Below are 14,740 nucleotides of genomic sequence, written 5' to 3' on the forward strand. Positions count from 1 at the left end.
TAACACTTGTTATAAGGTCAAATTTACTGGATTAATAATGAAAATTAAATTTACAGTACTTACTCTTCCCTTTGTATTTTAAAATCATGGGACCAACAGAAACCTGTCAAGTTTCTCTGATCGTTGATGGAAACTCTATAATTTTTACCACCAATAGTCTTGCTGACTCCAATGCACTTACATTGTTTGAAGTTAGTATTGTATTATCTTTTATTTGAATGGTGCCAAAATATTCTGCAGTGTAGTCCAATATGGGGTGGGGTGGAGGGGTGGAGGACAATAACACAGTATGAAAAAAGAGTACATACTGTATACAGACGAGCCAACGGTTATTCTAAAACTTGCCTTAAACTTGCCTTAAACTAGCCAGTTTACATGCTGGGTACATGCTGGGTACATTTCAGTGACATTTCTGCAGAGGCTAATGGCCGATCGGATTAACACAGCAGGGGTCCCTGGCAGTCCCATTAAGTGTAAATGGGACTGCCAGGGACCCCCTCTGTTAATCCGATGGGCCAGTAGTTTGTCTGCAGAAATGTGAGAAATGTTGCAGCATGTACCCAGCATGTACCCAGCATGTACCCAGGATGTACCCAGGATGTACCCAGCATGTACCCAGCATGTACCCAGCATGTACCCAGCATGTACCCAGCATGTGCCTGGGTCTTTTTGGAGATTGCCCCAGGTTTGTGTTATTATAATTGTCGGCACTACAGTACATTAAGACATACTGAGAAAATAGGAAGGAGGTTACTGCATCAAGGAACTTACAATCTAGAAGGAGGGGAGTGAAGACACAAGGAATAGTGTGTGTGAGATTCTTAGGGATTCGCTATCAACATCAGGATGAAAGTAAAAGAGAGAAATCAGGAGAATATTGGATAGGTGTCATTGAAAAAAATGTTTCTTTAAAGGAACCTTTAAATATCTGGGAGGTAGTCGAGAGTATGATTGCGTGTTGTAGATAATTCCAGAGTTGAGGTGCAGCAATGGAGAAGTCTTGGAGGTGGGAGTTGAGTAAGTAATAGGGGAGGTGGAAAGACAGAGATAAAGAGCAGAATGTAGATTGTGAGTAGAAGAGTTTTTGGAAACTAGGTAGAGAGGAGCAGTGTTATGTGTAGCCTTGTATGTGAGTACAAATGTCTTCAATTTGACTCTGGTATGTGGTGCCAATGGTGGTATGTATAGTCAATGTAGTGACTTGCATAATGGTGCAGCAGAGGTGGTGTGGTTAGTGCAGTAAATGAGCCTGTCAGCAGTATTTATAATGGACTGGAGAGAAGACAGATGGCATTGGGGGATATTAACTAGAATCAGGTTGCAGTAGTCCAGTTGGGATATAATGAGTGCACAAGTAAACAATTTGGTGGATTGTTCTGTGAGGAAGGGACATATTTTAGAAATATTGTAGAGGTGTAACTTTCATGATTTGGAAAGGTACTGAATGTGCAGGATGAAAGAGCGGGGATATCCACAAGGAGATAGCAGAAAGACAGTTAGTAGCATGGAGAGAAGAGGTAAGGTCAGGAAAGGAGAGGTAGATTTGGGTTTCTTCGGTATACAGTAGAAGTGGTAGTGACAACAGAATGACTATTAGATTACCAAGGGATGAAGTATAATTGGAGATCCTAGAACAGAGATATGGGGTACACCAACTGTGAGTGGGAGCGAGGAGGAGGATTTCCCAGCAACAAACACTTAAAAAGCGGATACTGTACAGTAGGTAGATAATATGTAAACCAGGACAGGGCAGTGTCATAGAGCCCAATAGAATGCAAATTGTGCAGAAGGAGGGGATGAGCAATTGTATCAAAAGCTAAAACATTACTATTAAAAGATAATGTTTTTGGCTTAAGCCCCCACAATTCCTATTCACTTAGAAGTTCTTTCAAATAGGATTTGGTGAAATGTGAGATGCCCTGGAGAAAATTATGCTTATCCAAAGTTAAATTTTCACAAAAGAAAAACAAAAGAAAATTAACTTCTGTTATGAGGCCTGGCACAGTTTAACTTCTCCTGCCCCCATAAATCATGTTGACAGCTCTGCATTTTGGCACATTTGCATTTTGCTGATATAGTCACAGTCATGACAGAGTTTTTCTTCTAAATTCTGTAGTTTTTTTTAACTGTAGATGTATTCAAATCTTTGGAAACTCTTCACTTCAAGTTTTTATTTCATGTCAGTAAATTGACAGGTAGGAAGGGCTCACAGTTTCAATTTTGTATTATAACAAATACATATAATAATTAATTAGACAAAATGCATTAGAAATAATAGTAATATAAGAGCATTGTTTTCAACCAACATACAGACGTAAGAAATTATGTGTAGTAGCTCTGCAATATAAAGGAAATGGGAAATAGTTAACTAGGAATAATGGATGGCTTAAATTAAATGAGGTTTGATAGGGAGGAGTGTTGGCCATGTTTTAGTATGCTAGTTAAAAAAGATCACACATTAACAGAAAAAAGCATTTCGGCCATGTTTCCATCAAGTTCTCTCTATAACACACCTTTTGTGACTGAAAATACTTTAAGGCCCCATTCAATATAATTGGCCATAAAGGACCATATACTTACTAGTGTTACTCCATAAGACACCTTCGGGTTGGAAGAAACCTTACAGCCCTGAATAGGCTGTAAAAATCCATATTTACTAAGAAGTGCTAATCCATAGAAGATCTTATACTGTAGCTTATTTACTTAAATTGACCATAAAAGGCCATATTTATAAACAATGCTGGAATGTGTCTTATGGAGAACAACTGTTTAGTAAACATAACTCTTTATAATATGTTTATTAGGTGAGCTTATCAAACTAATAGATTTGTATTTCTGAAGCAGAGATGTAGAGTATTAAATTGTTTGTATTTTTTTCTTAAATATTTTGTTTTAATGTATAGTCAGTTTGGAAGCAGGAGCACAGCCAAGATCCAAGGTGGAAAAATAAATGTTTCCAGGGCAACTCCAAATATACTGTAATTGAAAATTTATTGCATGTAGCTCACAATGGAGGTGAAGAAACGCACGTTTCGCACATGTGTTTCTTCACCTCCATTGTGAACTACATTCAATAAATTTTCAATTATATTTGGAGTTGCCCTGGAATCATTTATTTTTCCACCTTGGATCCTGGCTATGCTCCTGCTTCCAAACGGAATCCTCTCTACTTACCTCTGAGGACTGCACATCCTGGAGTAAATGGACTGTCCTGGCAACATACTGGCAGGTAATGGGCAATAGCCCTGACTGAATTACCCTTTGCTAGTGCACTATCACTACATAGATTATAGCCCTGGGAAGAAATCATCAAGGGCCATTTATTGTGGTTGTCAGGTGGACACCATTAGGCCTTACTCTCCCCTAGGTAATTTTGTACTTGAACTTATCTTTTATGGACATCTATACAGCACCCTGGACACTTATGAAATCATTTCTACACAGAGCTAACATGTGATTGTGAGCACCATTTACCCTTCACCTCTAATTTAATGTATAGCCAGCTATACTGTATGTATAGTTATAGTTATAATTTATAGTTATTTCAGGTGAGTCTAGGTAAGAAAATGCCGATATTGGTAGTAGTGGAAACTTTTTGGTCTATCTACCCTTTTCGCAAAATATGTACGGCACAGCATATGAAAACCCATACTAATGTAACCCCCTTTCTCTCAGTTCCAAGGGTCACATCAAAGAGATTAGTAAAAATGAATGCTCATTCTCTGAGGTCAGATAAATGGTGATGGGTTATTTGCAGGGTTGGGGGTGTATGAAAGTAAAAATAGGAATGGGCACCTGGAACTTTTCTAAAATAGATGTCTTTATTGAACACTGTCCAGAATCACATCAAAAGATGAAGGGGCCTATTCCCAAAGCAGTGATATAATCAGTGCTTTTGCGTCCAACAATGCATTTTTTTATCATGCTATAAAATAAGATGCCAAAAGCGGGATTCACTAAGAAGTGAAAGCCATTTTTTAAAGTAAGATAAAATAAATGCACTACCGTGCGACCTGTATTTTGTATCAGTGCTATCGTGCTTTAAATTCTATAGCGCGATAGCTGATAGAAAAAAATGCAGCCTGTAAGAGCTGCATGAAGACGCTGCGTCTCCATGCACGGCTCTTACAGGCGATTGTGCAGTAAAAATATTGATTTTGATAATAGTGCACATGAGCAGGGGGTCTCCTGAGCTGAACCGTATTGGTTTCAGCCTTGGGGACCCCCTACTTCCCGAAATACAGGCCCCGGTATGGGGTGCCGGTATCCCCTGTGCTTTTAATTCTCCCGTGTCACGTGACTGGGGGATTTTAATTCTGCACTGGGATACCGGCACCCCATAAGAGGCCTGTATCTTGGGAAGTAGGGGGTCCCCGAGGCTGAAAATATGCGGTTCAGCTCAGGACAATGTTCAACAATACCAGTTGGCTCCTTACCTGGGAGCTTTATTCCCCCTTGGGATAGGATCAATCTGAGCAGCCAGTATCTGTCTGTCAACACTCCTCTGTTTTCTCTCTGTGCCTGAGAGAGACTGCTTCCCCAGAGGCATTTCCTCTTCCTGTTTTAAAGCAGGTAACCCCCCGTCTACTGGAAAGCATGCATACTGCCATCTCCTACCAACATATACAGAGTCAATGACCCTGTCACATATCCCCCTTCCCAGCGTAACGTTAGCGAGTGGAGTGGCCTGTGCAACGAGACTGTGCACCCTAGAGAGTGCATCAGCATTACCATGCAGTATGCCTGGCCAATGTTGGACTGTGAAGTTGAAAGGTTGCAACAACAGAAACCAACAGGTAACTCTCGAGTTCTTTTCTTTATTTCTATGCATCCATTGTAGAGGTGCGTGATCTGTAACGAGCATAAAAGACCTGCCTAAAAGGTAATACTTCAACGTGTCTGTTGCCCACTTAACAGCCAAACACTCTTTTTCTACTGTGGCATATCTTTGTTCGCGGGGACACAATTTGCGACTTAAATAGAGGACCGGGTGTTCCTCTTCTCCTACAAACTGGGACAGTACTGCTCCGAGACCTACTTCGAAGGCATCCGTTTGCAGAAAAAACTCCTTCGTAAAATCCGGGGCTACCAAGATTGGTGACTACAGAGCACTGTACGTAGGTCTAAAAATGCAGTCTTCGCATTACTGTTCCATTTTACAACATCAGGTGCCCTTGCCTTTACTAAATCTGAAAGCTGTGCAGCCCGGGTTGCAAAATGGGGTATAAATCGCCTGTAGTAACCTACAATGCCTAGAAATGTCCTAACCTGTTTTTTTTTAAGGGGACGGGGCCAATTCTCAATGGCTTCAACTTTATTGAGCTGAGGTTTTACTGTCCCCCTTCCCACAACAAAGCCAAGATATTTTGCTTCTGCTAGGCCGACTGAACATTTTGCTGGGTTGGCTGTAAGACCCGCCTCCCGAAAGGTTCTCAACACTGCCTCAACCTTTTGTAGATGTGATTCCCAATTTGGACTATGAATTACCACATCGTCTAAGTACGCTGAGGCGTAGTTCACGTGTGGGTATAACAACTTATTCATCAACCTTTGGAGTGTTACAGGTGCCCCATGAAGGCCAAAGGGTAAGACAGTATACTGGAAAAGGCCATCAGGTGTGGAGAAGGCTGTTTTCTCTTTTGCTGAACTTGTTAAGGGGATTTGCCAATAACCCTTTGTAAGATCTAAAGTGGTTAGAAAACGGGCCCTCACCAACCTCTCAATTAACTCGCCTACCCGCGGCATAGGATAGGCATCAAACTTCGAGTCTTCATTGACTTTTCTAAAGTCATTACAGAACCGTATTGACCCATCCGGCTTAGGTACCAAGACAATAGGGCTGGACCATTGACTATGGGACTCCTCAATTACCCCTAACTTAGCATCTTCTTTACCTCTGACTGAATAGCCCCTCTTCTGGCTTCTGGGATCCTATAAGGTCTTATCTTAATGACTATCCCCGGCTTGGTGACGAAATCACGGGGAATCACCCTAGTTTTCCCTGGTATGCTGGAAAATACATCCCTGTTCCTTTTTACCAAGTCTACAGCTTCTCTGTATTGTTCAGGAGTGAGTTCTGCCGATATTCGAATGAGTGGATCGTCCCCTTTCCCAGATTTATCAGCTACTACCGTCAGACATACCTCTCTATCCTTCCAGGATTTTAATAGATTTATGTGATAGATTTGCTCTACCTTCTTCCGATCTGGCTGTCAAATTTTATAATTCCCCTGGCCGACCTGTTCTAGAACTTCATATGGCCCTTGCCAATGTGATAACAGCTTGCTTTCGGCTGTGGGAACAAGCACCATTACTCGGTCCCCTGGTCGGAAGCTGCAAACCGTAGCCTGTCTGTTGTAAAGGTTCTGTTGGGCCCTCTGTGCCTCTTCTAAATGTTGTCTGACTATGGGAGTAATATGAGCAATGCGTTCTTTTAAATCTTCCACAAATTGGACGACATTTTTCCCTGGAACAGCTTGTTGCTCCCACTCTTCTTTGAGGCTATCCAGAATCCCTCTTGGGCGTCTCCCATATAGGAGTTCAAATGGGGAAAACCCTGTAGAGGCCTGTGGTACCTCTCGGATAGCAAACAAGAGATAAGGCAACTAGGTGTCCCAGTTCTTCCCATCACTAGCAACCACCTTTCTCAACATCATCTTCAGAGTTTTATTAAATCGTTCTACCAGTCTGTCCGTTTGCAGATGGTAAACAGAAGTGCTTAGGGACTGTATTTTTAGCTCTACACATAAGTCTCGCATAAGCTTAGATGTAAACGGGGTACCATGATCTGTCAAAATTTCCTTCGGTATCCAGAGTCGGGAGAATACCTGTAACAATTCCTTAGCTATAGCTTTGGAGGAAGTATTATGTAAAGGCAGCGCCTCTGGATAGTGAGTGGCATAGTCTAGGATCACTAGGATGTATTGATGACCCTTGGCAGATTTCTCCAAGGGACCCACTATATCCATGGCAATCCTCTCAAATGGGATCTCAATAATAGGCATAGGGATCAATGGGGCCCTCAAACTTGGTCGGGGGGCTGTCAACTGACACTCGGGACAAGAGGCACAGAATCTTTATACTGCATTATATATCCCTGGCCAGTAAAATCTTGTTAGGATTCTTTGCTGTGTCTTCTCTACTCCCAGATGACCCCCCAATAAGTGAGAGTGTGCTAGCTCTAGGACCTTCCTTACTAATGAACTGGGTACTAGCAATTTTTCTATTTCTTGGCCCTCCTCTTGGCTCACATGGTATAACAAATCATTTTTATTTCCAAAATAGGGATAGGATTCCTTGGTTGTTCCTTCTACCGGAACCACATTAACTTCTACCGCCAGGCTAAACCCAGTTTTCAACTGGGGATCGTTAGCCTGTTCCCTACCAAAGTTAGTCAGGGAAAGTTCTAGACTTCCAAAACCTTCCTCATCTGGAGTTTGGCCGGTTACCTCCACGGGTGACTCAGACACCTGAGCATCAACAGGCCCTGTCTCGGACAACTCCTCTCCCTCTGGTCTCCCTCCATTAGGTGTAGTAAACAGTGCTAACTGGGGTGGGGGCATACCTCTTTTTTTTTCCTTCCTACGTTCTCGTTTCGATTTAGGGGTTTTAGAAACCTCAGAGACTAATTCAGGGTCTGTAAATGGAAAAAGCTCATCTGGAGTAGGATTGTTTAAGGGGAGTTGTCCTCTGATCAGGGTGTCAAAACCAGGGAAATTACAGCCTAACACTAGGGAATGGGGTAACTTTGGTACAATTGCTGCCGTAGTTTGGATGACCTGCCCCTCGACGTTCACTTTTATCAGAGTCGTGGTGTACGGAAGCGTACACCCATGTACACATAATACCCGCAACTTCTCACCCTGGTGTAACCGGAGAGGCTTAACCAACTTCCCTGATACCAAGTTAATATTACTCCCTGAGTCTACCAGGGCGGAGATTGGTTTAACATTTAAAATCACTGTGGTGAGGAAGTTGTGGCTACATTTTCCTTCGTGGGTCATACCTACCACTCCACAAAATTCAGACTTCACAGAGCCATACGCACACTCCATTGGTTCAGACAACTGTGAGCAGTGAGCCTTAATATGCCCCGTCTCCCCACACTCAAAACAAACAATTGGCCCAGTTTTTTCTTGAAACCCTTTCTGAGATTTAGAGTTTCTGTCCCTATCCGGGTTTTCTTCCACCCGCTCAAATTGTGCGAATGGTCATGGGTCCTGGCGCCAGTGCTGGCCTCTACCATTCGTGTTGGGACGGGGGTTGTGGTTTGTGTGAGGGGAGCGTGACAGTTCACGGGTAGCCAGAAAACGCTCCACTGCGCCTACCATGGCATCACAAGTGAGGGGATCTCCCTGCCCCACCCACTGTTGAAGGTCATGGGGTAACGCTCGAATGAAGCGGTCCAACACCACCATCTCAAGGATTTGTGTCGTGCTATATACCTCTGGTTTTAGCCACCAATAAAAAAATGTTGATTCTTGTAAATTGTATTAATAAATAAATGTTTTTCCTTACTTACTGCATAAATGTTGATTCTTGTCAATTGTATTGATAAATAAATGTTTTTACTTACTTACTCCATATACAGAATATTTTTTGACTTACTCCACCAATAAAAAAAATGTTGATTCTTTAAAATTGTTTCATTGTGTCTCCTTTTACAACAAAATACAGTGTTTCTACAACATACAGTACTGTACAGTAAGTAATGGTTGGTTAATTAATGTACAGTAATAAACACAATAATTTTCCGTGAGGCATACTGTACAGTACTGTACTGTATACTGTAGGCATGCGCATTACATCAAAACAGTATAAAAACAATAATATATACAAAAGGCCCCCAGCACACAAATGAGGAAAAGCAGACAAACTTGTGAAAATGCTTTTCCTCATTTGTGTGCTGGGGGCCTTTTGTATATATTGTTGCTTCATTTTTGGGGGATATGAGGTGCCTCCTTGCTCCTGTGCACCACTCAGTTTTCCATTAATTGCTATTTACCAATTTTTTTTGGTGGAGTGCTACCTAACACACATACTTTTAGTATTAAAACAATACATACTGTACAGGTATAGAACACACATACTGTAATACATGTAGAATAAATGCATACTTATTTTTGGGGTTTATTATAAAGTATGTAAGAAAGTATTGCATACTGTATGAAAATAACAACATACTGTGTCAGGTTTTCTATAAAGCTCAAAGTTACTCTATCCTAATCAATAAAAATGGCACTGCCACTAAATTGTTGCCTCCGGTACTTGGATTTTTAAATCAGATTCAGCAATGTGCAAGCATCGTTACAAAAAGCGATATTATCCATCGAAATCCCTCCATTTACCGTTCTCCGCCTGATGACAAAGTTTCTTTTCTGAGGAAAAATAAAAATATTACTGTAATGGTTGGTTCAAATTAGTCAGTCCCCCACAGTCAGTCCCCACAGTCCCCTCGGTCAGTCCCAACAATAATTTTCTCAGGGGGCGTCTCTTGTTCACATACAAAACACGCATGCGCCTAAATGTGATACGCATATGTGTTTCAACAAGGTTCCAATGAGAAACAGTACGCGCATTCACCTAGCTGTCCACTAATTGTTCAGTATCTACTGTAGAAGCTGCTCAGCCAATGATATTGCTGGACTACATTTTCGCGAATTGTGACTAAAATAATAGAACTAAATAACCATAAGCAAAGCGATTGATTGGAGAATCGCTTGACTGTGCATTGATATTGATATGTTAAAAAAAGAATTAAATACGGCAGCTGTACTCACCATAGACTTTGCCAATCGGTTGGCGCCGAGCCACTGCTAGTCCCGTATTCTTGATTATACACGTAGTTGACAGGTGACAGTGGCCTGCTACACCTGTAGTTGGCAGCTGATGAAGCTGGAAATCTTTTTGGTACATGCAAGCTTGCTGGAATCCGTAAAATCCTGCTCAGGCTGCAGGTATCCAGGCGGGGACAGTTTGCAAGGGTTGCCGGTCAGCAGGTTTTCACTGTTCCATTGCTGGCCTGAGACAGACGATTCTTAGTTGGTTTTACCATCACGTTTCGTCTTTTGAAGTCTCCATGATCAAAGATACTGGAAAAATCTGGCGCAATATACCAATACCCTCCTCCTCTAAAACCGGGTGCAGGATCAATACGGAAAAAAACACGGATCGATACATAACTTTTTCCTTATTGCACGAGCATCTGGTGAAAATTAGTAAAAGTCATAATTTTCGATAAAATATTGATAAAGTTGACCAACTGTGGCCATCTTATCATCTGCTGCATTAATTGCGGACCATATTAAATAAGCGTACGTTAAGTTAAGTCGGGCTTTTTGAACATGTACTGCGGTGGTGAACTCATCTCGGAACTCTGAACAATACTGTAGATCATGGAGACTTCATTAAGGCGAAAGGTCATGATAAAACCAATTAAGTATGACACACACACACACATAAAGTACCAGTAATATTATATTATAATTGTTATCGCTGTATATTTATTTTAACTATATTATATATATATATAAATATATATTATAATTGTTATCTCTGTATATTTATATAACTATATTACTGTATATATATATTTATTATTATTATTTATATCACTGTATATTTATATAACTACAGTATACAGTATTATATATATTTAGCCATACTGTAGGCCTGAGCATAAATGATGTACTGTACTTGTGGCCTACTGTAACATATTGTTTTTCCTTTACACTGTAGGGAGACAACTCTTCTGGATGACCAAATAAGTGATGAGAATGATGAGAAGAGTGCCACAAGGGTCAAAGACACTCTGCAGAAAAATCACAATATAACCGCATCTGAGACCAGCATCAAGAAGATGAGACGCAGAATTGGATGAAATATGGACGGGTGAGGTTAGTACTGGACAGTACAGGAGGTAAAAGTGTGGTTTAAGAAACTGTACTGTACCTATAAAATTATTCCTTGTCATTACAGAGCGTACCCTATGATAAGAGACGTCAACAAGATCAAGAGAGTGGGCCAGGCACAGGCATGGATCGACAGTGGCAAAACTTTTCAGGATTGCATGTACTGTAACACTGGAGAGATTTGCCACCTTTGCATTCCATAAAAAAGGACGCATATCTATGAAGCCGAGTCCAAAACACCCAGTGAAGATGCATGTGTGGGGTGCCATCTCTAGGCGTGGACCAGGATGCATCGTCATCTTTGATGGTAAAATAATGCACAAAGTCACAAGCTGTAGCCTTATGCACTCTACTGTACTACTGTATTGTACATTATTTTGAGCACTTTTCTTTTCTTGTTACAGGAATCATGAATAAAGTTTTTTTTCAAGAGAAAATAGTGCTTGATATTGTGGAATACATCACACGTGAATTTCCAGATGGTCACCGTTTCTAGCAGGACAACGATCCCAAACACACTGCGTCAACATGCACATATTCTTGCCTGCGGTATCAACTGGATGAAGAAGCCAGCGGAGTAAGTACGGTAACCATGTCTCATTTTTTCCCACTGTTTACTGTGTATCTCTTTAACTAATTCTCCTTCTTTTCCCACTCCAATGACAGATTGTCAGACTTCAATCCAATCCAAATGCTCTGGCATCAGCTGAAGGATCATATCTGAAAAGTTGTGAAACCATCAAAAAAGGATGAGTTAGCGAATGGCATACTGAGTTTTTGGAACAATGTACTCACCGTTGAACGATGTAATAAATATATTGACCATATTGCGACTGTGTTGCCCATTGTAATAGAGCGTAATGGGCATTTATCAGGAAGGTAGTATGGTACAGTACTGTACTGTAGTATGGTAAGTACAGGCACACCAAGTAGAGTATGATACAGGTACTGTAAGTATGGCACAGATTGTTTTACAGTATACAGTATGCACTTAACTGCACTATTTTTTTCTTTTCAGAGAAAGCTGCACTACCAATCTTGTTGCAAAGTATTTTACAGTAGTTATACAGTACTTATAATGTAGTATAGAGTTCCAGTATACAGTAGTTTGACGTAGTAACTGCATAGTCCAATATGGAGTAGTTATACTGTACACAATGCCATTATATGCACTTAACTGAACTCATTTTTTCTTTCCTTTTCAGAGAGATCTGCACTAAAAAAGGAGGGGGATTATCATGTGTAAATTTTGTGAACTGTGTGTATAGTGTATCAACAGTCATGATTTACACAACCCCCCTCTCTCAATGAACTACAGAATGCAATGTGGCCATGACGAAGAAGATAAAGACTGAACATTTGTATTACTGTTTTTATTATTATAAATTTGCATTATTCTTGATTATTTGTGTTTTTCATTCTTCCATGATTATCCACCGGACCTTAATTTTCAACTGACAGAAGAACTACAGTACAGTACGTGTACAAAGAAGATATAGACTGTAATTTGTATTATTCATGATTATTTGTATTTTTTATTCCTGATAAAATAAAATAAATATTTCTTAACATTCACGATAATCATTGAAACACCCCACCCCCCCCCCCCCACGTATCAAAAACATCATTCAGATTATGTTTTTTTTAAATCAGTCCTTAAAAAAAGGATGTCTCTTTTTTTTTTCTTTGAACTTTAAATTCACTTTAAATGTGTGGGGGGATTCTTCAAGAAGGCTTTGGGTTTGTGTGTGAAGTGGTTAGGGGTGGGCTAAACCGCTGTAGTTGCCAAGAAGGGCTTATCAGATTTATATATTAAATTTGGGAAGGTGTGGATACACATTTCTAATCACGTTGTAAGGCTTGTGTGAAGTGGTGGGGGGAGGGGTTGAAGGTTATCTGTTATCGCGCGTGAGTCAACGGGGGAGATAAAATGGATGGATGAGTCATTCTCATGGTTTGCGATTGATGTGATTGATTAACAGTATTGATTGATTCTCATAATATCCAGAATTGTTATGCAAGCCCATGTCGATAACCGAAAAAAATATATATTTTTTAAACTTGAACTAACTTCTATCCCCATCATTCCAAACAGAATAATCCCCATCATTCCAAACAGAATAGACATTATAATATCCCCATCATTCCAAACAGAATAGACACTATAATAAACAACAGACCCCCACATAATAGGAAAGACAATAGTGCTCCCAGGAAACACACTAACACCCGTGGAGAAAAGGAATATAGAACACCTACTATTCCTCTCCAAAATAAATTTGAACTATTAAAGGATAAGAAAGAGGAATTAGAAAATGAGGATTTTTTAAACAGGTTGGAGAAAATGAGACAATCAATATCCACCTGGGACTCAAACCATCCGCCTTTACTGGGAGATACCAAAAAAATCACAATGAAAAGACAAGATTCAGGAGAGGACATAGAGTAAGTGGAACAAGGGGTAGGAGAACCACACGCCCCTCCCAAACCTATCCAGATGACCCAACATTAAAATCAAAGGGCATCTTTAATTTATCACATTTCCGTATAGACCAGACCCTTATGAATGTTTTGGGCAAGGGTCTTTCATTTGCCCCCACACGCAGAGTTAACAACTTTGATCTTTATATAGATCTTCAGAAGTCCAACTGTAAGTTAACTCTTAGTAGACACTTTATTTCAGATCAGGGGAGTCAATTGCCAGTGCCTAATACTATTAATCCTATCGTCAACACACTGTCTACCAGTGAACAAACTCATTTGGTGGACCTACTGTAATGTCCTTGATGGACGAGGGTTCCACCAGCACCAAAGATGACAAGTCTATGCAACATTCATTGTTTAAACCCAACTCCATCTTTCATCCCTACCACTCTAGGGGACAGTATATTGACTTTTTTTTTTTTTTAACTTTCTTTTATTGTTTTTTCAAGAATATAGAGCATACAAGTATCACATTGGTACCATAAGGTGTACTGTGGGACAGACAACATCAATACAAACATGGGAAAGAGTAGACAGGAGAGTATTGGGGTAGGAGGAGGGGAGGGAAGGAAGGGGGGGGGAGGATAGGGTAGAGGAGGTATCTCCATTGTTGTTATTCTCTGGTCCTTGACCGCTGCTCCAGGCTCATACCCATCTGTGTCCACGGGGCACCAGGCATTGAGGCAGGGGGGTGCTCATCCGCCCTCGGTATCCTTACAGCACGGTGTTAGTGTCATCCCTATGTGCTTCCAACCGCAGTTCCTGTCCGCCTTCGAAGGAGAACCCACCTGATTTTATTAAAGCCAGACGGAGGCATTGCTCACCCCCGGGATATCAGTCTGAGCCAACCAGGGCAACCAGACTTTTTGGAAATTTGGGCCAGTGTCGTTGACCAAACTTGTCAACTTTTCCAGCTGGCAAACAAACCAAATTCTGTTTCTGAATTTTGTCTATTGATGGAATTGCATTCTGCTTCCACAGTGCTGTGGTCTCGCACCTCATAGCCGTAGCAAAGTGTGCGATTAATTTGTTTCCTGATCTAGACACTTCATTAGTGGGCTTACCTAACAGAAACACCCATGGGTCTAGTTGAATTTTGAGGCCCAAAAAGATCCTCTGTAGCCAATCTCTGATTTGCGTCCAGACGGGTATGAGTCGCGGACAAGACCACAGCATGTGCACCAGATCTCCCTGTTCCCCGCACTGCCTGGGACAGAGCGGGGAAGCTCCCGCTACGAATTTTGCCAGTATAACTGGGGTGAGATACCACCTCATTAATACTTTATATGAGTTCTCCTTCAATGTCGTACAAATCGAGCTACTGGCCGTAGCCCTAAAGATCGCTG

The sequence above is a fragment of the Ascaphus truei genome, chromosome 2 (assembly GCF_040206685.1).
Source record: "Ascaphus truei isolate aAscTru1 chromosome 2, aAscTru1.hap1, whole genome shotgun sequence".
Lineage (NCBI taxonomy): Eukaryota > Metazoa > Chordata > Amphibia > Anura > Ascaphidae > Ascaphus > Ascaphus truei.